The 24,110-nt window shown below is 44.4% G+C and overlaps 1 long non-coding RNA gene across 1 annotated transcript in view; it reads left to right on the forward strand.

The window, feature by feature from the left end:
- Positions 1–22,141, forward strand: part of LOC125465550 (uncharacterized) — an 81,053-nt gene extending 58,912 nt beyond the window's left edge. The window contains exon 2 of the long non-coding RNA XR_007250277.2: positions 21,928–22,141. This is a non-coding gene — a long non-coding RNA (uncharacterized LOC125465550). The remainder of the gene's footprint in view (positions 1–21,927) is intronic.
- Positions 22,142–24,110: the final 1,969 nt, after the last annotated feature.

The raw sequence follows: 24,110 nt of genomic DNA on the forward strand, positions 1-24,110 counted from the left end.
TCTCCAATTTGAGAAACTCCCTTCTACTACTACCCTCTGTCTTCTGTTGCCCAGCCAGTTTTTTTATCCATCTAGCTAGCACACCCTGGACCCCATGTGACTTCACTTTCTCCATCAGCCTGCCATGGGGAACCTTATTAAACGCCTTACTGAAGTCCATGTATATGACATCTACAGCCTTCCCCTCATCAATCAACTTTGTCACGTCCTCAAAGAATTCTATTAAGTTGGTAAGACATGACCTTCCCTGCACAAAACCATGTTACCTATCACTGATAAGCCCATTTTCTTCCAAATGGGAATAGATCCTATCCCTTAGTATCTTCTCCAGTAGCTTCCCTACCACTGACGTTAGGCTCCCCGGTCGATAATTGCCTGGATTATCCTTGCTGCCCTTCTTTAACAAGGGGACAACATTAGCAAGTCTCCAGTCCTCTGGGACCTCACCCGTGTCTAAGGATGCTGCAAAGATATCTGCTAAGGCCACGGCTATTTCCTCTCTTGCTTCCCTCAGAAACCTGGGAAAGATCCCATCCAGACCTGGGGACTTGTCCAACTTCATGTCTTTTAGGATACCTAACACTTCCTCCTTCCTGATGTCAACTTGACCTAGAGTAAGCAAACATCTATTCCCAACCTCAACATCTGTCATGTCCCTCTCCTTGGTGAATACCGATGCAAAGTACTCATTAAGGATGTCACCCATTTTCTCCGAATCAGCGCATAACTTTCCTTCTTTGTCCTTAAGTGGGCCAATCCTTTCTCTAGTTACCCTCTTGCTCTTTATATATGAATTAAAGGCTTTCGGATTTTCCTTAGCTATATTTGCCAGCAATATCTCATGTCCTCTCTTATCCCTCTTAATCCCTTGTTTCAATCATATGATCCTGTACCTAACCATAGAAAAAGCATGGGAGGGGTTGCCCTTAAACCCTTCTGATCTGTTTTGCTAACTGAATGGTTAATCACAACCTGAATTCAATTGATCTGCATTGTTTCCATAAGGCTTAATAGTTTTGCCTAACATTAATCTCAGTCTTAGTTTTGATATTTAATTCAATTAAGCCTGGACCTCACTATCATTTGGGAACAAAGTGCTTACATAGAGGTATGGAAAATGCCAATCAGCCCTTCAAACCAGCACTGTTTTTCATTCTGATCATAGCTAATCATCCAGCTCAATTACCAGTTCCCGTTTTCCCTTATTTCCTTTAATCCCTTTTGCCCCAAGTGCAATAGAGTCACAGAGTAAGAGAGTCCTACAACAGGGAAACAGGCCCTTCTGCTCACAATGTCTATGCTGACCAATAGGCAACAAACTACGCCAATCCCATGTACTTGCACTTGGTCAATAACATCCTATGCCCTGGTATTTTAAATACTCATCATATGCTTCTTAAACATTGCAAGATTACCTGCCTCCACCACCATCTCAGCAGCACTTTCCATATTTCTATCGTGCAGCGGGTGAAAAACATCCTTTTTCAGTTTTTTTATATAGAATCACTACAGTGTGGATTCAGGCCCTTCAGCCCAACAAGTCCACACCAACCCTCAGAGCATCCCACCCAGACTCATCCCCTTAATCTACATATCCTTGAACACTACGGGCAATTTAGCATGGTCAATTTATCTAGCCTGAAAACCTTTGGACTGTGGGAGGAAACCCATAAAGACATGAAGAAGATGTGCAAACTTCACACAGACTGTCGCCTGAGGGTGGAATTGCACCTGGGTCCCTGGCACTGTGAGGCTGCATTGCTAGCCACTGAGCCACCATGCCACTCCACCTTAAATGACTGCCCTCAGGTCTAAGAGGCCTGTCTGCATGTGGAAATGATTCCATTGGTCTACAACAACAAAAACAAGATTGCTGGAAAAGCACAGCGGGTCTGGCAGCATCTGTGAAGGAGAAAACAGAATTAATGTTTCGGGTCCAGTGGCTACCCGCAGTTCTTTTGGTTTTTATTCTCATGGTCTACTCTATCTACATCTCTCATGATTTTGTGCACACCTATCAGATCCCGTCTCAGCTTCCTCTGCCCCAGAGAAAACAAGTCCAATGTATCCAGTTTCTCCTCACAACTGAAACTTTTTATCACGTGCAATATCCTAGTGAATCTCCTCTGCAACCTCTCCAGTGCAATCACATCTTTCCAAAAGTCTGGTGACCAGAACTGTTGCATAACAAATGTTTTATAAAGTTGTAACAAGACTTCCTATAACCTACACCCTGGCTAATGAAGGCAAGCATCCAGTATATCTTCTTCACCAAGCCTTCTAACAGTACTGGAATATTTAGTGACCTATGGACTTATACACCAAGGTCCTGTTGTTCCTCAGTACTCCCTAGGGACAATAAATCAATCAAATGTTGGGCATTGTTAAATGTCCTATTGACGTCCAAGTAAACCACATCAACTGTGCTACCATCGTCAATTTATTTTATTACCTTTTCAAAAAACTGAACTCAATTAGTCAGTCAGGACATCCCTCTAACTAATCGATACTGGCTATCCGTGATCAATCCCTGCCTTTCCACGGGCAGATTAATCCTATCCCACAGAATTTTTTCCAGGATTTTCCTACCACTTATGTCAGATTAATTGGTCTGTAATTACCTGGCCCATCCCTGCTTCCCTTCCTGAACTAAAGAACCACATTAGCTATCTCCAGCCAACTGGCACTTCATCTGTGGACGGTGAAGTATTAAATATCTCTACCAGGGCCCCAGCTATATCCTTCTTTGCTACCCATAACAGCCTGAGACACATTTAATCAGATCCTGGGGATGTTTGTGCTTATATGCCAGCTAAAACAGCTAATACCTCCTCCTTATTAACATTACAGTGTTCTAGACCTCTAAAACCCCATGAAATCCCCAGATACAATATCTTTTTTGTCTGTAAATACAGATGAGAAATATTCATTTAAAAACTCACCAACATTCACTGGCTCCATGAACAGGTTGTCCCTTTGGTGTCTAATAGGGACCTCTTGATCTCTATATGTTTATTAAAAGCTTTGGGGTTTTCCTTGATCCCAGCTGCCAAAGATATTTCATTGCCCCTCTTTGCCCTCCTAATTTCCTTTTTAACCTCCTGTATTTGAAGTGCCTCCCCTATTTTTTAACGCACCGTACTTGATCTATGCTTCCTTTATTTTCTTCATCAAAATCTTGATATGCCTTGACATCTAGGGTTCCCTGAATGTGCCACCCTTGCCCTTCACCCTTAGAGAACACACTGGCCTTGAATTCTTACCATACTATTTTTAAAAGATTCCCATTTACCAAACATTGACTTACCTGCAAGTAGCTACTCCCAGTCTATGTTTGCCAAATCATGTTTAATTAAGACAAGGTGTAGATCTTGATGAACACAGCAGACCAAGCAGCATCAGAGGAGCAGGAAGGCTGACATTTTGGGCCTAGACCCTTCTTCAGAAATGGGGGAGGAGAAGGAGATTCTGAAATAAATAGGGAGAGAGGGGGAGGTGGGGAGAAGATGGTTAGAGGAGAAGATAGGTGGAGAGGAGACTCACAGGTCAAAGAGGCGGGGATGGAGCCAGTAAAGGTGAGAGTAGGTGGGGAGTTAGGTCCAGTCCAGGGAGCATGGACAGGTCAAGGGGGCAGGATGAGGCTATTGGGTAGAAGATGGGGGTGTGGCTTGAGGTGGGAGGAGGGAATAGGTGGGAGGAAGGGCGGGTTAGGGAGGTGGGAACAAGCTGGGCTGGCTTTGCGATGCAGTGGGGGAAGGGGAGATTTTGAAGCTTATGAAGTCCACATTGATACCATTGGGCTGCACGGTTCCCAAGCGAAATATGAGTTGCTGTTCCTGCAACCTTCAGGTAACATTGTTGTTGCACTGTAGGAGGCCCAGGACAAGACATGTCATCTAATGAGTGGGAGGTGGAGTTGAAATGGTTTGCAGCTGGGAGATGCAGTTGTTTATTGTGAACCGAGCACAGGTGCGCTGCAAAGCGGTCCCCAAGCCTCCACTTGGTTTCCCCAATGTAGAGGAAGCCACAACAGGTACAGCGGATGCAGTATACCACATCAGCAGACTTGCAGGTGAACATCTGCTTGATGTGGAAAGTTTTCTTGGGGCCTGGGATAGGGGTGAGGGAGGAGGAATGGGGGCAGGTGTAGCACTTCCTGAGGTTGCAGGGAAAAGTGCCGGGTGTGGTGGGGCTGGAGGGGAGCATGGACTGGACAGGGGAGTCATGGAGAGAGTGCCTCTCCAGAAACGCGCTAAGGGTGGGGAGGGAAAAATGTCTTGGGTGGTGGGGTCGGATTGTAGATGGCAGAAGTGTCAGAGGATGATGCGTTGGATCCGGAGGTTGTTGGGATGGTACATGAGGATGACGGGGATTCTGTTTTGGTTGTTATTGCGGGGAGCAGGTGTGAAGGATGAGTTGTGGGAAATGTGGGGTCATAGTGGCGGGGTGGGTTCTTGGCTACTGAAGGGTGGATGTTGCGGTCCTTGAAAAATAAGGACATCTAAGATTTTCAGGAGTGGAATGACCATTCACTGAGCAGATGTGGTGGAGGTGAAGGAATTGGAAATGAGTAAGGCATTTTTGCAGGGATGTGGGTGGGAGGAGGTGTATTCTCGGTAGCTGTGGGAGACCATGAGCTTGAAATGGATATCTGTTTCCAGGTGGTTGCCAGAGATGGAAACAGAGAGGTCCAGGAAGGAGAGAGATGTAACAGAGATGGTCCAGATTAACCTATGGTTGGGGTGGAAGGTGTAGGTGAAGTGGATGAACTGTTCGAGCTCCTCGTGGGAGCACGAGGCAGCATCGATACAATCATCAATGTAACGGAGGAAGAGGTGGGGTTTAGGGCCAGTGTAGGTACGGAACAGGATTGTTCCACGTATCCTACAAAGAAGCAGGCATAGCTTGGGCCCGTGCAAGTACCCATGGCCACCCACTTTGTCTATAGGAAGTAGGATGATTTGATAGAGTAGTTGTTGAGAGTCAGGACGAGTTTAGCTTAGCAGATGGGGGTGTCAGTGGAGGGGGACTGGTCGGGTCTGCAGGACAGGAAGAAGTGGAGGGTCTTTAGGCCATCTGCATCAGGAATGCAAGTGTATAGGGACTGGACGTCCATGGTAAAGATAAGGTGTTGGGGACCAGGGAATTGGAAGTTCTGGAGGAGGTGGATAGCGGAGCAGAGATGTAGATGGGCAGATCCTGGACCAAGGGAGAGAAAATGCAGTCGAGATAAGTAGAGATAAGTTCAGTGGGGCAGGAGCAGGTGGAGACAATGGGCCAGGAAAGTCAGGTTTGTGGATTTTGGGAAGGAGATAGAAATGGGCGGTGCATGGTTGGGGAACGATAAGGTTGGAGGCTTTGGATGGGAGGTCACCTGAGGTGATGAGGTTGTGGGTGGTTTGGGAGATGATGGTTTGGTGCTCAGGGATGGGGTCATGATCAAGGGGGCGGTAGGAGGAGGTTTCAGAGAGCTGACACCTGGCCTCAGCGATGTAAAGGTCAGTGCGCCATACTACAACTGTGCCTCCCTTCTCCATGCATTTTATGGTGAGGTTGGGATTGGAACGGAGGGAGTGGATGGCTGTACGTTCTGTGGGGGAGAGGTTGGAATGGATGAGAGGGGTGGAGAGGTTGAGGCGATTGATGTCTCGATGGCAATTAGAACTGAAGAGGTCGAGGAAGGGTAGGAGGCCTTGGGGTGGTGTCCAGGAGGAGGAGGGGGTGTGTTGGAGGTAGGTGATGGGGTCAGTAGAGGGAGGGTTAGGGTCACGATTGAAGAAGTAAGCGTGGAGGCAGTAGAAAAACAGCTCAACGTCCAAGCATGAGCGGTATTCGTTGATGTGTGGTGGGAGGGGTACAAAGGTGAGCCTCTTACTGAGGCCTGACTGTTTGTCCTCAGTAAGGGGAAGGTCTGCGGGGAGAGTGAAGACTTGGCAGGGCTGGGAGCTGCTGGCTGTGGATGTGGTGGGTGGAGCGATATGTTTAATGATACTGAAATCAGCCTTCCTCCAATTTACATGCGTAACTTCTTCATTATCTTTGTCCCTTCCCACAACGACTTGGAAACTAACAGAGTTACAGTCACTATGCTCAAAATGTTCATCCACTGATGCTTCAACCTGTTGACTGGCTTCATTCCCAAGGGTTAGCATTGCCCCATCTCTCTTAGGACTATCCACATACTGGCACAAAAAAGTGTATAAAAAGCTATTTAAAAAACTGTTTCCAACTCCCTGTTCAAATTATACAATATTTTGACCATGGCTGATTTCCATGGTAGAATTCCACTTCTCTGGGTGAAGAAATGACTTCATTTCTCAGTTCTAAATGATTTACCCTGTACCATTGGCCTGTGACCCTGATTCTGGGCTCTCCATCAATGGAAACATTCCTTGATTTCCATGACCCTCTGTGTGAAGTAACAGTTTATGACACGTATCATTGCACTGCCTGATCTCTCAGCTGGGTGCAACACTTTATTTGAAGAACAGCAGGAGAGTCCTCAGAGATAATGGGAACTGCAGATGCTGGAGAATCCGAGCTAACAAGGTGTGGAGCTGGGTGAACACAGCAGGCCAAGCAGCATCTTAGGAGTGGGAAAGCTGACGTTTGGGGCCTAGACTCTAGACCCTAGGCCCCAAACGTCAGCTTTTATGCTCCTAAAATGCTGCTTAGTCTGCTGTGTACATCCAGCTCCACACCTTGTTATCTCAGATTCTCCAGCATCTGCTCTTGGCCAATATTCAGTCCTCAACCAAACACAACGAGGACAGATGATAGGTCATTGGTCATTGTCACATTGCCATTTATGTGAAGCTGCTGTCTGAAAATTTCCTGCTGTGTTTCCTACATTAACAATGGCCGAAGTTCAAACATATTTCATTGTTTGTGAAGTGCTGTGGGGCATCTCGAGGATGCAAACAGTGCTATCTAAATGCACCACCTTTCATTTTCTTTCTTTCTGTTTCTCTTCCATTCACTCTCTCATTCACATATCTTCCATAATCAGTGGCATCCGGTTTTGAATGTACACCTTATTCTTTTCATGGCAGATTACTTCTGCCGATTTCATTGATGTGCAGGGAGTGGAAGGTTTTGTTTGCCTGTGTAAAAGGAAGCATAAAGGCACAAGCATCATCTGTACAAACCGTGTGCGCATCAAGTCAGGATTTATTGCAAATTGGACCCTGCAGGTGGGATATCGGGACGGAGGAAATCAGTTTTCCAGGAAAGCTGCTGCTGCTGTCTCTTCCAATTTGTTCACAGAACTGTACAAAATAACAAGCAGTTCAAGGCGACGCTGCAAGTCTGTGTTACTTCAGTTTGATGCTGCTTCCCTCAGAGGCACATTCAGATGCGGGAGCATTTATTTCTAACACAGACCCAGGAAAGTAAATGGCCAGTGGCAGTGGAGACTTCAATGGAATCAAATGTCATTGTTCCTTTGCTTAGAAAGGAGTCATAACCATTGATACTTTATTAAAGCACACTTATCGTATTTGGATAAGTGGGGTGTCAAACTGCAGCATGCAAGACGCCCCCAAGAGTAGAAGACGAAAGTAAAGACTTAGAATTATCTAAAACCTATTAGAAACATTTCAAAGGCCATGAATTGGTTACTTTGAAGAGCAATGACTAAAGTAGTACAAATGTACGGAAACACAGGCAGCATAACTCCACTACCACAAAGACTGACCTGCACACAACATCGCTGTTTAACAGCTGTTGTGAACGCTTTCTTAAAATGAATTACCTTCTAAGGTGAACATTCCTACCACATACAATTATCATTCAGTCTAATCAACAAGAATATTTGACTCTTCGCTGGGGTGAGGTTGTTGTTCTTGCCAAGGTTGTAGGAGACCCTGGTCTGTGTCACGGTTTCTCACACTCCACCTCCTCAGACCCACCTAGTAGTAGCCTGGGCCTTTTATTGACAACATTTCTCCCTCACGAGGTATGTACCCCACCTCTCATGCCCAACCCACCCTTGGGTGTGCTGGATGCCCTTCCAGAACCTGGCACCTCCCTCATTATCCCTGATCCTGCCCATCTCAGGGGTTCAGCCTCGAGAGACATGATGGTCTCCGAATGCTGCAGCCTCTTCCCCTTCACAGGATGCAGCACCTGATGTTGCTGCCATGCTGACAGTTGAACAAAAGAAAAATTCTCCTTTAACCACTTCACCTTCGTCTCCATGCTGCATAGTGCTTTACTGTCTGGATTATAGCCCTGAAATTCCATGCTACCTCTCCTAAACTTCTAAGGGGTGACAAGTGGAACACCTCAAATCCTTATGGACCTTGGTCAGTTTCATGGGGCTTCAGCAGTTTCCTACCAGTGTCATTGCAGAAGGCCCAGAGATCCATAGCAGAATTGGGGTGGAACGGTGGCTCATTGGTTAGCACTGCTTCCTCCCAGCACGGGGGACATGGATTCAATTCCACCTGTGGGCGACTGTCTACATGGAGTTTGCATGTTGTCCCCGTCTCTGCGTGGGTTTCCTTCTGGTGCTCCTGTTTCCTCTCACAGTCCAAAGATGTGCGGGTTAGATGGGTTGGCTCTGCTAAATTGCCCACATTCTCCGGGGATCTTCAGGTCATGTGGATTGCTCATGGGAAATTAGGGAAGAAGGGGGTGGGTCTAGGTGAGATGCTTTCTGGATGGTCAGTGTGGGCTCAATGGGCTGAATGCCCTATTTCCATAAAGTAGGGATTTTATGATTCTGGAATATTTAGGCCTAACTTTGCTACTCATTGTTAATTCCTGTTCAACAATCCTTTAAGAACACTTGAAAAGTGCATCAGTGCATGATGGATATTTACACCTACACACAATTTTAAAAGCACAAACAAAAAAGTTAACACCTACTCAGTTGGTGCCCACTCAAGCACAGCTAGTTATGTGTGCTAGTCGTACTGTACCCAACAAATTAAAGCCTTGGAGAAAGGCTGATTGATAAACTACCATTCTAGTAAATGAAAAAGTAGCAAACTATTTCTCTCTCAAAGGAAAGAAAGTAAAAACAATCTATCCAAGAAAACTTTAGACCCCGGAAAAGGCACCATAAAGTCGATGTAGTCATCCATTTTTTAAAGAAATTCTTTCATGAGATTTGGGAATTAACGGCAAGGCCAACTCTTGGATTTCCCTGAAACTGAATGGCTTACTCAGCCATTTCAGAGGGCAATTAAGGTACTGGTGTGAGCTTGAAGTCACATATAGGCCAGGCCAGGTAAAATTTCTTTACCTGGACAATGTTAGTGTCTTTTTTTAAGCCAGCAATGATAGTTGTCGTTGTTACCATGAGACTAAATTTTTCCTTAAAGTCCAGGAATTTCTATGAAAGCTGTAAGAATAATCATTTACAGTACAGACAGATGGAAATTTTCAACAAAATGTGTCCTTTCTGTCTGTAATACACATGTTTTGCACTGCCGTGCACTTTTATTTTTAATAACTGAGTTTAAATTCCTGCAATTGCTTTGATGCATTTGAACCAATACTCTCAGGGCATTAATTAGAAACCCACCTCTCGATTCCTATATTACCGCTGGGACTCCCAGCTGTAGCTAGAACAAGTTCTTATTCTTTATTCATTCATGGGATGACGGGCTTCGCTGGCTAGGCAACATTTATTGCCTGTCCCTAATTACCCAGAGGGCAGTTAAGAGCCAACCACATTGCTGTGGGTCTGGAGTCACATGGAGGCCAGCTTCCCTAAAGGGCATTAGTGAATCAGATGTGGTTTTTAAATAATCGACAATGGATTCATAGTCATCATTAGATTCTTAATTCCAGACATTTATTGAATTCAAATTCCACTATCTGCTGTGAACTTGAGTGTCCATCCCAGAACATTATGGGTCTCTGGATTAACAGTCCTGAGATAATACCATTAGGCCATTGCCTCCCTTGTGGTATCAGGAATCTGCTGGCCAATGGCAATCTCCGATTTGAAATGGTTAAATGAGCCAGTTAATGAGTCATTTTGCCAAGCAACCTGAATTTTCAGGAAGTACCATAAGGTGTGAACACAGTGGGAGGTAAACTCTGCCTTGAACCATTCAAATGCACTAAATTTACCAGCAAGAAGGCTCAGGGCTGACACTGTAAGGGAATGAACTTTAAGCTGATTGCTGTGTGAAAGGATTGTTGTGGAGACCAGTAACTGGAAAATTTCCCCCGAACAATACTGCAGCAAGAGCAGGCAAAACAAGGGAAATGTCCTCCCAGCAGCAAGCAGGAAGGTGGGGGTTTTGAAGCCCTGAAGTAGCCACGAATTAACCACTGAAGAGCTTTAATTGTTAGAGAGTCATGGAAGTCCTGTCTGGGTCTTTTTCTCCAGCATTTAACTGCCTCGGTGATGAGAAGGGGGTGAATGTTTTGCCATAGTCAACTCACCCCATGATTTCTACACAAAAGCAGAAATTGCTGGAGAAACTCAGCAGGTCTGGTAGCATCTGTGTGAAAAAAGCAGAGTTAAAGCTTCAAGTCCAGTGACCCTTCTTCTGAACTCCCTTCTTCCTCAGTTTTGAGAAAGCGTCACTGGACCCGAAACGTTAACTCTGTTTTCTCCTTCAGATGCTACCAGGCCTGTTGAGCTTTTCCAGCAACTTTGTTTTTTGTCCCCTTCTTCCTAACTCCCTCAGCACCTCCAGGTCAAGTCACATCACTGACTTTCAAGTCGGGTATTGATGTCAATATTGATGTTGTTTAATTTTGCATCAGTGCCTGAGAGGATTGTGGATGCCATGTTATTGAGGCCATATTAGTTAATAGTGAGGCGTAAGTGCATGGCAATAAGGTCCTCACTGAATCATTGAATGCCTACAGTGTGGAAACAGGCCGTTCGGCCCAACAATTCCACACCAAACCACAGAGTATCCCACCCAGACTCACCCCTCTATAAGCCCACCTAAGCTACACATCCCTGAATACTATGGACAAGTTAGCATTATGGACAAGTTACTACTGAGATATTTATCTTGGAGTTGAAACCTTATGGGGAAAATCAGACTATTTTTCCTTCAATAATTTAGTCTTTTCATTTTCGCTGTGTTCTCACAAACTTCTGCTATTGCCCACATGGAATCATTGGACTATATAGAACAGAAGTGGCCCTTTGGCCCATCAAGTCTGTACCACCAACACTATTACCTACTCTAGTCCCATTTTCTCACACCTGGCCAAAGCCTTGAATGTTATAATACTTCAAGTGCTCAAAAAGTACTTTCTAAATGTGGTGTGGTTTCACACCTCAACTACACTTGATGCATTGCAGGATGATAAGTATTTTCCTCTGATCCCTTCCAATTTTCCTGCCTTTCACTTGAAAAGTATGTCCCCTTGTTGATGACCCTTTGACTAAGGCAAATGGCTACTTTCTACTCACCCTGTCCATGCCCCTCATAACATTCTCCATCTCAATCAAGTGCCCCCTGAACCTTCTCCACTCGAAAGAAAACAACCCACATTTATCCAGCCTGTCTTCAAAGCTGAGATGCACCATCTCAGCAAATACCTTGGTGAATCTCTTTTGGATTCCTTCAATACAATCACTCCCTCAAAGGACGGCAAGATTATACTAAATATCTTCATAAGTGTTATTAGTCAGTGCATTGAGCATAGGAGTTGAGAGGTCAAGTTGTAGCGGTACAGGACATTGGTTAGGCCATTTTTGGAATACTGCATGCAGCTCTGGTCTCTCTGCCATAGGAAAGATGTTGTTAAACTTGAAAACATTCAGAAAAGAACTACCAGGATGTTGCTAGATTTGGAGGGTTTCGGCTACAGAGAAAAGCTGAAGGGGCTATTTTCCCTGGAGTGTCAGAAGCTGAGGGGTGACCTTATAGACATTTATAAAATCTTGAGGGGCATGGACAAGGTGAATTGCCAAGGTCCTTTCTCCACGGTAGTGAAGTCCAAAACTAGAGGATATGGATTTAGCTGAGAGGGGAAAGATTTAAAAGAGACCTGAGGGGCAGCTTTTACACACCGAGGGTGGTACATGTACTGAATGAGCTGCCAGAGAAAGTGGTGGAGACTGGTATGATTATGACATTTAAAAGGCATCTGGATGGGCACGTGAATAGGAAAGATTTAGAGGGATATTGGCCAAATGCTGGCAGATAAGAGTAGATTAGTTTAGAATATCTGGCAGCATGGATGGGTTGGACCAAGGATCTGTCTCTTTGCTGTACATCTCTATGACTCTGTGGCTTGACTACCATTGAGATTGCTCTTCATCATCATTGCTCTGTTTGCATATCTCAATGTCTGAACTTGATTGGCAATGGTAGTCCATGTACACATAAGTATTTCAGTTTGCTACGTTTATTCCAGACCTGGTTTGCTGCAATTAGGAGTTAGGCTCTGAAGAACAAAAGGTACCAATTAATTGTTTCAATTTGAGTCATGATTGCTGTGTTAACACACTTCTAGCTTTCCTCAAACATTGCAATCACTGCATTTTCAAACTTCCCAATATAAATTGAGGTTTTGTTTTTTTTTATAATCAATGTTGGAATAGCGAGGTCCATACATTCTCCAGATCTTTGGCTGACTTTGATGGGCAAAGCCTTGTCAGACAGACCAGACCTCCTGACCAAAGTCCTTGCAGTTTCCTGACTGACAAAATGTGATTCCCTTGTGAGTGTGCGATGGTCCTACAAGACTGACCGCTGCCCATCCTCCAGGCTATCGTCAGACATATCCTCTGACCATGGCCAGTCTGAGTGGATGACTAACTATGGACTGACCCCTGGACTGTATGTGGGCTGTGTATATGGTTAACATACAGGAACCAGCCCCTTTACTGGACTGAGGAGTCCCCTCACTCACTTTCCAACATGGTCAGTGAATTGAATGGAAGTGCAGTATGTTTACTATACAGGCAGCTGTCACATGCTGTGACTGGTAGATTAATGTCCCTGTGTGCCATATAGCAAGATATACACCCCACCCATTACACTGGACAGATCCTTACTGACAAGCAGTGTCTCTGCTTTAAAGACCCCAGCAGTACTGATACACTTTAGGCCCTGGCTGAAATGCCAATGCGTTAACAGGTATGGCAAGATACGAAGACTGTGAACATGCAGATAGGTGCTAAGTGGGTGAGGGCTAAGTGAGCAAGGGAACAGCCCTGAGATGCTGTACACTTGATGCCTGTCCGTTTGCCTAAAGTGTCTTTGCAGCAGCTATTCAATCCTAACTGTTGGCCATAATATGAAAAGTTTTAATCTGCAGTTTGAGAGGGAGAAGGGACAATCGGAAATGTCAGTATTGCAGTTGAACAAAGGGAACTATGGAGCTATGAGGGAGGAGCTGGCAGAAGTTCAATGGTTCAATACCCTAGCAGGGATGGCAGTGGAACAACAATGGCAGGTATTTCTGGATATAATGCAGAAGGTGCAGGATCAGTTCATTCCAAAGAGGAAGAAAGATCCTAAGGGGAGGCAGGGGCAGCCGTGGCTGACGAGGGAAGTTGAGGACTGTATAAAGATAAAAAAGAAGAAGTAAAACATCGCAAATCTTGAGGGGCATGGACAAGGTGAATTGCCAAGGTCCTTTCTCCACGGTAGTGAAGTCCAAAACTAGGGGATATGGATTTAGCTGAGAGGGGAAAGATTTAAAAGAGACCTGAGGGGCAGCTTTTACTGACGGGTGAATTTATTATGGGGAACAAGGAAATGCTGAAGAGTTGAATAGGTACTTTGGATCTGTCTTCACTAGGGAAGACACAAGCAATCTCCCAGATGCAGTAGTGGCTGAAGGACCTAGGGTAATGGACGAACTGAAGGGTATTTATATTTGGCAGGAAATGGTGTTGGATAGACTGTTAGGTCTGAAGGCCGATAAGTCCCCGGGACCTGATGGTCTGCATCCCAGGGTACTTAAGGAGGTGGCTCTAGAAATCGTGGATGCGTTGGTAATTATTTTCCAATGTTCTATAGATTCAGGAACAGTTCCTGCAGACTGGAGGGTGGCAAATGTTGTCCCACTTTTCAAGAAAGGAGGGAGAGAGAAAACAGGAGATTACAGACCAGTTAGCCTGACGTCAGTGGTGGGAAAGATGCTGGAGTCAATTATAAAAGATGAAATTATGACTCATCTGGGTAGCAGTAACAGGATAGGTCAGAGTCAGCATGGATTTACGAAGGGGAAATCGTGCTTGACTAATCTTCTGGAATTTTTTGAGGTTATAGCTATGAAGATGGATAAGGGAGAACCAGTGGATGTAGTGTACCTAGACTTTCAGCAAGCCTTTGATAAAGTCCCGCACAGGAGATTGGTGAGCAAAATTAGGGCGCATGGTGTTGGGGGCAAAATACTGAGTTTGATTGAAAATTGACTGGCTGACAGGAAGCAAAGAGTAGTGATAAACGGGTCCCTTACGGAATAACCGGCAGTGACGGGTGGGTTACCACAAGGTTCGGTGCTGGGACCGCAGATGTTTACGATATATATTAATGATAGAGATGAAGGCATTAAAAGTAATATTAGCAAATTTGCTGATGACACAAAGCTGGGTAGCAGTGTGAAATGTGAGGAGGATGTTATGAGAATACAGGGTGACTTGGACAGGCTACGTGAGTGGACGGATGCATGACAGATGCAGTTTAATGTGGATAAATATGCGGTTATACACTTTGGTGGCAAGAACAGGAAGGCAGGTTACTATCTCAATGGAGTCAAGTTAGGTAAAGGGATAGCACAACGAGATCTAGGTGTTCTTGTACATCAGTCAATGAAAGCAAGCATGCAGGTACAGCAGGTAGTGAAGAAAGCTAATAGCATGCTGGCCTTCATCACAAGAGGAGTTGAGTATCGGAGCAAAGAGGTCCTTCTACTGCTATATAGGGCCCTGGTGAGACCGCACCTAGAGTATTGTGTGCAGTTTTGGTCTCCCAATTTGAGGAAGGACATTCTGGCTATTGAGGGAGTGCAGCGTAGGTTCACAAGGTCAATTCCCAGAATGGCGGGACTATCATATGTTGAAAGATTGGAGCGACTGGGCTTGTATACACTTGAGTTTGGAAGGATGACAGGGGATCCGATTGAGGCGTGTAAGGTTATTAAGGGATTGGACACTCTGGAGGCAGGAAGCATGTTTTCGCTGATGGGTGAGTCCAGAATCAGAGGACACAGTTTAAAAATAAGGAGTAGGCCATTTAGAACAGAGTTGAGGAGAAACCTCTTCACCCGGAGAGTGGTGGATATATGGAATGCTCTGCCCCAGAGGGCAGTGGACGCTAAGCCTCTGGATACTTTCAAGAAAGAGATGGATAGAGCTCCTACAGATAGTGGAATCAAGGATTATGGGGATAAGGCAGGTATAGGATACTGATTGTGGACGATCAGGCATGATCATAATGAATGGTGGTGGTGGCTCGAAGGGCCGAATGGCCCACTCCAGCACCTATTGTCTATTATCTATTGTCTGCCTGCAAAGCAGCTCTGTACTTTGTAAGTATTTTGCAAATGGAGCAGAGAGGTGCCTTGATAATCCAGGGGGTTTGTCAAATATCAGATGCCAATGCCTATGGATGAAGGTTGGTTGCAGATGGTGCCCTGAAATGCTGTCATGTGGTGAGTAAAATGGGCGTTCTTTCAGGTAGTAGTGAGCTGAAGTCACTAAGCACCTGCTCTGCCATCCATGTCAGGAATCATGGTGCCTAGTCACATCATGGTGGGAGGGAGAATGGGGCATCTTTCATATTAATGGGGTGCGCTGGACAGTTAATAAGCGCATTAACAAGCAGCAAACCCCGTGATAGACTTATTTGCTATTGCCTGGAGCGAATCACGCCATGATGTACTTAAAAGGTGCAACGAGTTGCTCCTCAGGCTGCAGTAAGTCTTGTGGGATTCCTTGTACAATTCTGCCACATGTCCCATATAGCCCAAGTCATTGAGACATTTCATATTCCTAAGATTCATGGCATTCTATCCAATGTACGTTTGAGGAGGAATAGCTTCAAGCTGAACTTGGCAGACTTGGTTTCTGATTTGCATGACTCTGAATCTTAACACTGTGCCCTTTTGTCTGTGTTGCAATGGACATCTCAAGTAAAGAAAATAGGAAGAATTTCCCTGTCTTTGCTGGCAACAATGGATGTGTGTCAAAATAGCTAATTTCTGAGCATATTTTTGAGTCTTTTTCTGAAGAAGGGTCGCGGCCTGAAATGTGCTCCAGCTGTACAAAACCTGGTTCAGCCGTGTCTGGAATTTTGTGTCCAGTTCTGGTTGCTTTATTACAGGAAAGATGTGGAAGCATTGGAAAAGGTGCAGAGGAGATTTACCAGGATGTTGCCTGGTATGGAGGGAAGGTCTTACAAGGAAAGGTTAAGAGAGTTTTTCTCTTTAGAATGATGAAGGATGAAGGGTGACTTGATAGAGGTATACAAAATGATCAGAAGTATAGGTAGAGTGGGCAGCCAGAGACTATTCCTCGGGTGGAGGTAGTTATTACGGGGGGATATAGTTTGAAAGTGAGTGGAGATAGATATAGGGGAGACAACAGAAGTAGGTCCTTTATTCAGAGAGTGGTAGGGGCGTGGAATGCATTGCCAGAGAGGGTAAAGTGGAGACGGCTTCATTAGGGGCATTTAAGCAGCTATTAGATAGGCATATGGATGATAGTATAAGGTAGGGGTGGAGGTTAGATAGACCTTAGGTTTAGGGTAAAAGTTTGGCACAACATCGTGGGCTGAAGGGCCTGTACTGTGCTGCACTGTTCTATGTTCCATGTTCTTTGTTCTATGTTTTCTGTCAGCATTTTTGCTCTTCTGATTCTGCCTGGCCTGCTGTGTTCCTCCAGCTCCACACCTTGTTATCTCAGACTCCAGCATTGGCAGTTCTTACTATATCTTTTGAATCTGTTGTGGTCATTACAGATTAAACTCTGGAAAACAAGGAATTAGACTACCAAGGAGAGTTGGCTTCTTCAATTGATTGCCCCAGTGTGAATTTTGGGATTCAACACTCTGCGTACATTTTTGGATGTTTCTTTGCAAAGCTAGATGTTTGGCTGACAGTAGCAAATTCAGAGCAGCGCTGTACAAGATGTATATTGACATGGATGGTGGGGATGGAAAGATATGATCAGCAGTGCAAAGTAAAACTTCAAACAGTTTGGAAGCTTTGTTGATCTGGAGCATGAAAAGGTGTGATGTGCTGTTTTTTTCTGTTTCAGCATTGTGGATAGTTCAGAGCGTGTGCAGACATCCTCCACAGCAAACAAAGAGCATTGTGAGAGTGTGGATAAATCAAATAGCTCAACTGTTGTTTCTATCTATCTCCTGTCCTGTGAGAAGTTGTCCTCTATGTCTGGAAGGTGCCTGCAGTGCAAAACAACAATGAACTGACGGAGGAAGCGATTAAGTACATAAATAAGAAATGTTTGGAGGGATATGGGTCAAGATCAGGCAAGTGGGATTAGTTTAGTTTGGGAGCATGGTCAGCATGGGTTCATTGGACCGAAGGGTCTGTTTCCATGCTGCTGTGTGACTCTATGACTCTATAATGGAATTATACCTTAGGAAACCATACACGGTGGAATGAGATATACATGTCGGTGTAATCTGTTTAAACTCTTACTTTTTCTTGTGTTTTTCTATGTTGTTATATTTGCTTTGATTATAACTGTCGTTAGATACTTGTACATAGTGTACATCACCAGTTGGAGGATTAGCTTCATGCCTCAGAAGTGCTGCCTATTAGGGATTTTGAAGGCTCATTTGCAAAGCTCATGTAGAATTTTTGAGTCTGTAAGGATCATCAGTAACTAAAATAGTACGACACAATGCGTACGCTTGTAGATTCAAAGTAATCAGGCTGAGAACCAGACACAGAAAACAATAAACCAGTGTTTTTTAAACTAAGAGTCAGTACAATCTCGCCTCAATCCCGCTGAAGTTAATCATATTGCAATGTGATGATCAGAATTTGTATTTGTTTTAACATGGGAGCTTGCAAACGGGTAGCACGGCCGCTTGGTGGTTAGCATTGGTGCCTCACAGTGCCAGGGACCTAGTTTCGATTCTACCCTCGGGCGACTGTCTGTGTGGAGTTTGCACATTCTCCCCATGCCTGCGTGGGTTTCCTCCGGGTGCTCTGGTTTCCTCCCTCGGTAAAAAGATGTGCAGGATAGGTGGATTGGCAATGTTAAAGTGCCCGTAGTGTACAGGGATGTGGAGATTAGGTTGGTCAGGGTGGGATGCTTTGAGGGTCAGTGTGGACTTGTTGGGCCAAAGGGCCTGTTTCCACACTATAGGGAGTCTATGATCTTCGTCAGCTACCTCCTGCTTGAATATCAATGGAAGCATCTAAGTTGTATCACTTAACTCATAGTAAGGATAGAAAGTGCAGGAGATGGACTGGCTGCACCTGTGAAGACAGAAGCAGAATTAATGTTTCAAGATGACAAAATTAATGTTCTAAAGTAATAAATCTATAGGCAAGTTGAGTAAGTGGACATGTAACGTGGGAAAATGTGAGGTTATGTACCAGTCTCAGGACAGTTCAGGTGGAGACCATCCCATCGGGATAGATCAACTTTCTTCAACCATAACTCCATGAACTAGAAGCTATTCCTCCCACATCAGTTCTTGAATGATGCATCCAGCTCGTTAATTGACTTGTGGCAATTTGCATGTGGCTCAAGTTATAATCCAGAGGTTACGACCATTGAGTTTCTGCTTTTAAATTTGGTATCTAGCCCCTCATACAGACTGTGCAGAATCTCTGTATTCGTTCTGCCTATGACATTGGTGCCTGAATGACAACTGGGCCCTCGTTCTCCCACTTTCTCTTCAGCTCGGAGTGAATGCCCTGAAGCACGACACAGGGCAGCAACACAACCGATTGACCTTACACTCATATCTGCAGAGAAAGGTGTCAATCCCCATCACTAAACAGTCTCCCATTTCCACCACATTTTCTTTTGCTCCTCCCACTTGCAGTGTGCTGCTACTCAGTTGTAAAAGATATAGCCCTTGATTTGGTAAAAATATTCTAGTTGCTGCTGATTATCTCCCTTACTGACTACACTCCTTTGTCTGTTTTGGTATATTTTTGCCTTCTAGAAACATGGTTCATTGTTGCTTCCACCGTGTCTGTTGTTCAGAGCCTCTGACAGTCTACCTCATGAAGAATCGAACAGTTATATTCAGTGATTACAGCTTTCACTATACTCTTCTTCGCATGTGACATCAATGTGGTCCCAAATGCTATTTCAGTGAGAGTGATGAACTGTTGTGACCACATTCCTGATCAAACTAATCTGTCCTCACCTGATGGAATTGATTCTGTGATTGATTGTTATATTGTCCAAGCTTTGTGCAGCAATGGATCAAGCACAGAGTGCCATTCATCAAGCATGCTCAAGTCTTTCCCAGAGCACCATTTAAATCAGTATGAAAATCACCAGGACACTCTGCCGTCTTGCAATGATATTGCAGAAAATAAGCATTAAATTTTGTTTAATAGATTCTATGTTAATATATGTGTCAACTTTCCAGTGGTAACATTCTCATCTTGGAGTTTTTTACTGAGATATCAGGATTGTGAAAAGACACCAGCTCAAAATGCTCCTTTGAAATTAATTCATAGGATATAAGAATCACGAGCAAAACAAGAATTTATTCTGACTGAAAGTCAGCTTGACCTGAAATAATAGAGTTTCTTTTGGTGTGCCACAAGGAATGGCAAGAATGGTGTAAAAATATATTCCCTGGAGAACATCCTTCTTAACATTTTGTCCACACACGTCCTCATTGACCAAGCCACTGGGCTCACCACATTTTGATGATGATGCTTGCTCCCAGAGCAATTCAGACACCACTTCACGCTGTCAATGCTTTAAAAATCATAGAATCCCTACAGTGTGGAAAGAGGCCATTCAGACTGAGTCCACACTGACCCTCTGAAGGGCATCCCACTCCAAGATTCTATCCCTGTAACCCCATATTTACTATGCTAATCCCATCTAAACTTTTGATTGTGGGACGAAACTGGAGCACCAGGAGGAAACCTACACAGACACAGGGAGAGCATACTAAGTTCACGCAGACAGCCATCAAGGGCTGGGCTTGAACCCAGGTCCCTGACATTGTGAGGCAGCAGTGCTCGCCACCAAGCCACCCACTTTACTCTGGAGCTAAGGGACACCAATGACGTGAATGCTTATGGCAGATCATTTTGCAAGCAGGGACCTACATGTATCTCGTGCAGCTGTACAGGATGCATCTCACGGCTGATGGCTTGTTTAATGGTGGTCACTCATTCTGCACCTACTTGGAGACTGCCTGCCTCTGTTTGCTTCACTTTGCATCCTGAGCATACTCACTGGCTTCAGCACTGACTTTGAAACTGCCAGTCTCTGTGTGGCTCATGTTGTTTTCTCAGCTCACTGAGCCTTCAGTGCTCAGCAACAGACTGCCAGCCCCTGTGGCCTGCAAATGCTTTTTAGTCCAGGAGGAGTGAAAGCATTGAGAGATGAGCAGCGTCTTCAAACTTCCCAAAGATGAAAGAAGTTAAATCGCCAAGCATTGCTCAGCATGAGATCAGTCATCACCTTGTGGCAATGCTGTCAGGTCCTCAGAGCCTGACTCCATATACTGACCTCATTTGTGACCTTCTTCTATTCCCTTTGAATGACTTGTGGGATTCCCACCCTCTCTCTATTCACCACCATGAGTAAGAGTTTTCACTGCTGCAGCAATTAACCTGAGAGTCCTCAACGTGGCATTTTATTTCCTCTGCTGTAGAATGACAGTAACTGTGTTCAGTGACAAGCTCTTAAGATTCAATGGAACTCCCTTATAAGAGGAGCACGCTGTATGCAATGTCTCTATATGCAATGTCTCTGTATGCAACATACACAGGGATGCTACCCAACAGCTCTCTGTAGCTAGGAGTTCCCAAGACTCACAACCTTCTGAGAGAAGAATTTCCATCTCATCTCACTCTTAAATTGTCACTGCTTTATTCTGAGACTATGACCTCTGGTCTTAGACTCCGCCATGAGGGGAAACATCTTCTCAGCATTTACCCCGTCCAAGCCCCTTGAGAATCCAACATTTTTCAATCTTATCTCTATCTTACTGGGGCTACTTTGCAGTATGGCATGCTGAGAGGAGAGTGCTACAATTTGAAATTGATTGATCAGTACTAGCCCAGAAATGACATTGCCTGCGATTGTAATAGTTAATAATACCAAGTGGTGTAATAAATGTCTATTAAATCTTTCAGTACTGCATTACCCAATTCTAGTTCTTATGTTATGGAAACTAGCATAAATATTGACTCTTCACGTACAAATACCCTGCTGAAAGCAAAAAGCTCATAATTGTATCCACAGATAATGCGGGCAGATCAGATCATGGTCACAACAGACAATAAACTGCAGTTACTTGCACAGTTTATAAAAGTCTCCAAGATCTCATTTGCAGCTACTTGGAACCTTCATGGAAGATTAGTCAGCCCTGAAATTCAAAATATTCAGAGTAATAATGCATCAAGTTTATGAAAGTGTACCTGCAAATTAAAAACTCAGGGCAGACTTATCTTCTTTCTACCTAAAATTTCAGTCCTTTCAAACCAATTGTCCTTCCTCTTGTTTATTTAAAAAGTAGCAGCCTGCTTCTTAGAGACTTAAAAGTAAAAACGGCAGTTAAAGGATATATACTGTTTCAACACAGAACCTTCCTGTTTGTAGAGAAGTTACCTTTAAAAATTATTAAAGAGCAGTTTCCGAATTGAAGAAGTTTACCTCCATGCAGAGGTGTGTTAACTGGAGAAGGGGCACTCAACCAGAAACATTAACTCTGATTTCTCTCCACAAATGTTGCCTGACCTGCTGAGCTTTACCAGCAATGTCAGATTTTGTTTTTGTTAATTATGCCATTTTTGTCTTTTCAGTTTGGTGTCGAAGAATAATGTCCTCACTCCTTATTTTGCACAAACACTACCCAGTGGATGGTACCTGCTCCTACTGGCCTTTATTTCTGAAACTCCTGGCCCTACGGTGAGAAGATGGAATCAAAGCAATGAAAACTTTTTTTTAAAAACATGGAATCAAAACAAGGAAAATTAAAATCTCAGACCAGCAAGCCATGTAAAAGAAAGTAACAAATGAGTTCTGTAGTTTGCTTTAATAATAAGAACTGGCATTTAACAAGGAAAAGTAAGCAAACATTTTGTTGACCATCATGGCCCTCTTCAAACGACCCACTCAAAATGGGAGTAGGCAGTTTTCCATCCTCGAGCTTCTCTGACTTTTCTGAGATAGTAGGAACTGCAGATGCTGGAGAATCTGAGATAAGGTGTAGAGCTGGATGAACACAACAGGCCAAGCAGCATCAAAGGAGCAGGAAAGCTGACGTTTCAAACCTAGGCCTTTCTTCAGAAAATGTTCAGAGAAGTTACCCTCCTCCCTCCGGAAAAACCTCAGTGGATCTCTCTCCCACTGCAACTCTCTTGTAATTTCTTCGGCGTTGAAACTGCTCGACCACATCCTGAAGCAAACCAGGCACTACAGCCACATCAGCTTTCTTAGTACCTGCCTACAGAACAAGATTATCCCCAATGGGCTACAGTCCACATTCAGGCCTTCCCAATTTTTCCCCAACCATGACAATGTCTACATTCAGAACATTGAGATCCTTCAGAAGCTTTAGTCCCAGCGACTCCTGAAGCACACACTCACAGTAATGTTGCAGTATCTCCTGGCAGTACAATCAAGCCTACCCCAGCTCAGGGCCTCCCTCACTCAGACCTGCAAAGGACCTCTCCTGTTTTTTTATTCTTTTTTCTTAAGAAGAGTCGACGCCCGAAGTGCAAGCCTTCCTGCCCCTCTATGCTGCTTGTCCTGTTGTGCTCATCCAGCTCTACAGCTCTGACTTTTCTGACTACTTTCAGGATTCAAAGTAAGGAAATCATTGTTAACCCATTGGGAAAGACAGTGTTCTTCCCTTCAGTGACTCATTGAAAGTTCTACTCAATAGTTTTCACTACATTTGTCAGGTTTGCATTCTAAAGATTTAGCTGTATTCTTCCACGCAGCTCTCTTGACAAGTTTGCCTGCTCCAGTTGTTCAATGTTCTTTTTATTCACTTGTTCCAGTTTGCTATTTCTTCACCATAAAGATATGATCCATTATAGTGTTAACCTTGTGAGCAGCACTGCCCTACCAGTGACCTCCAGGCTGCCAGCCGAGCTTGGAAAAGCATGAAATGTAATGTGAAGCTTAATTCTGCATTAGCTATAAATGTCACGTCAACTAATAGTCTTTTATGTCCTTTTAGTTCAGTGCAAGCTCCACGAGGCAGATCAAACCTGATGACATGAATCATGCAGAAAAACTAAGCTCCAAGATTTCTCAGGCTTCAATCCATGCCATATCATTGACCAGAAACTCAATTGGACTCACCGCATAAACACAGCAGCTACAAGAACAGGTCAGAAGCTAAGAATTCTGCCATGAGTAGCTCACCTCCTGACTCCTCAAAGCCTGTCCACCATTTACAAGGCACAAGTCAGGAGTGTGAAGGAATACTCCCCACTTACACAGATGAGTGCAGACTCAACAACACCCAAGTAGCTTGACACCATCCAAGACAAAGCAACTTGCTTGATTGGCACTACACCAACAAGCTTTCACTCCTTCCACCACCAACCCCCAGTTGCAGCAGTGTATACTCTCTACAAGGTGCACTGCAGAAATTCACCAAAGATGCTCAGACAGGCATCTTCCAACCCCATGACTAGTTCCATCTAGAAGGACAAGGGCAGCTGACACATGGAAACACCATTACATCCAAGTTCCCCTCCAAGCCACATGCTGACTTGGAAATATATTGCCGTTCCTTCACTGTCACTGGCTCAAAATCCTGGGATTCCCACCCCAATAGCATTGTGGGTCAACCTACAGCAGGTGGACTGCAGCAGTTCAAGAAGGCAGCTCACCACTACGTTCTCAAGGGCCACTAGGGATCGGCAAGAAATGCTGGCCAGTCAGCGATGCCCATATCGCACAAATGATTAGAAAAATAAATCATTACCTTTGTGGACAATAGAGTCTGAGGCTCTGGTATAGGACCAGG

The sequence above is a fragment of the Stegostoma tigrinum genome, chromosome 1, assembly GCF_030684315.1.
Source record: "Stegostoma tigrinum isolate sSteTig4 chromosome 1, sSteTig4.hap1, whole genome shotgun sequence".
In the NCBI taxonomy this organism is placed as follows: domain Eukaryota; kingdom Metazoa; phylum Chordata; class Chondrichthyes; order Orectolobiformes; family Stegostomatidae; genus Stegostoma; species Stegostoma tigrinum.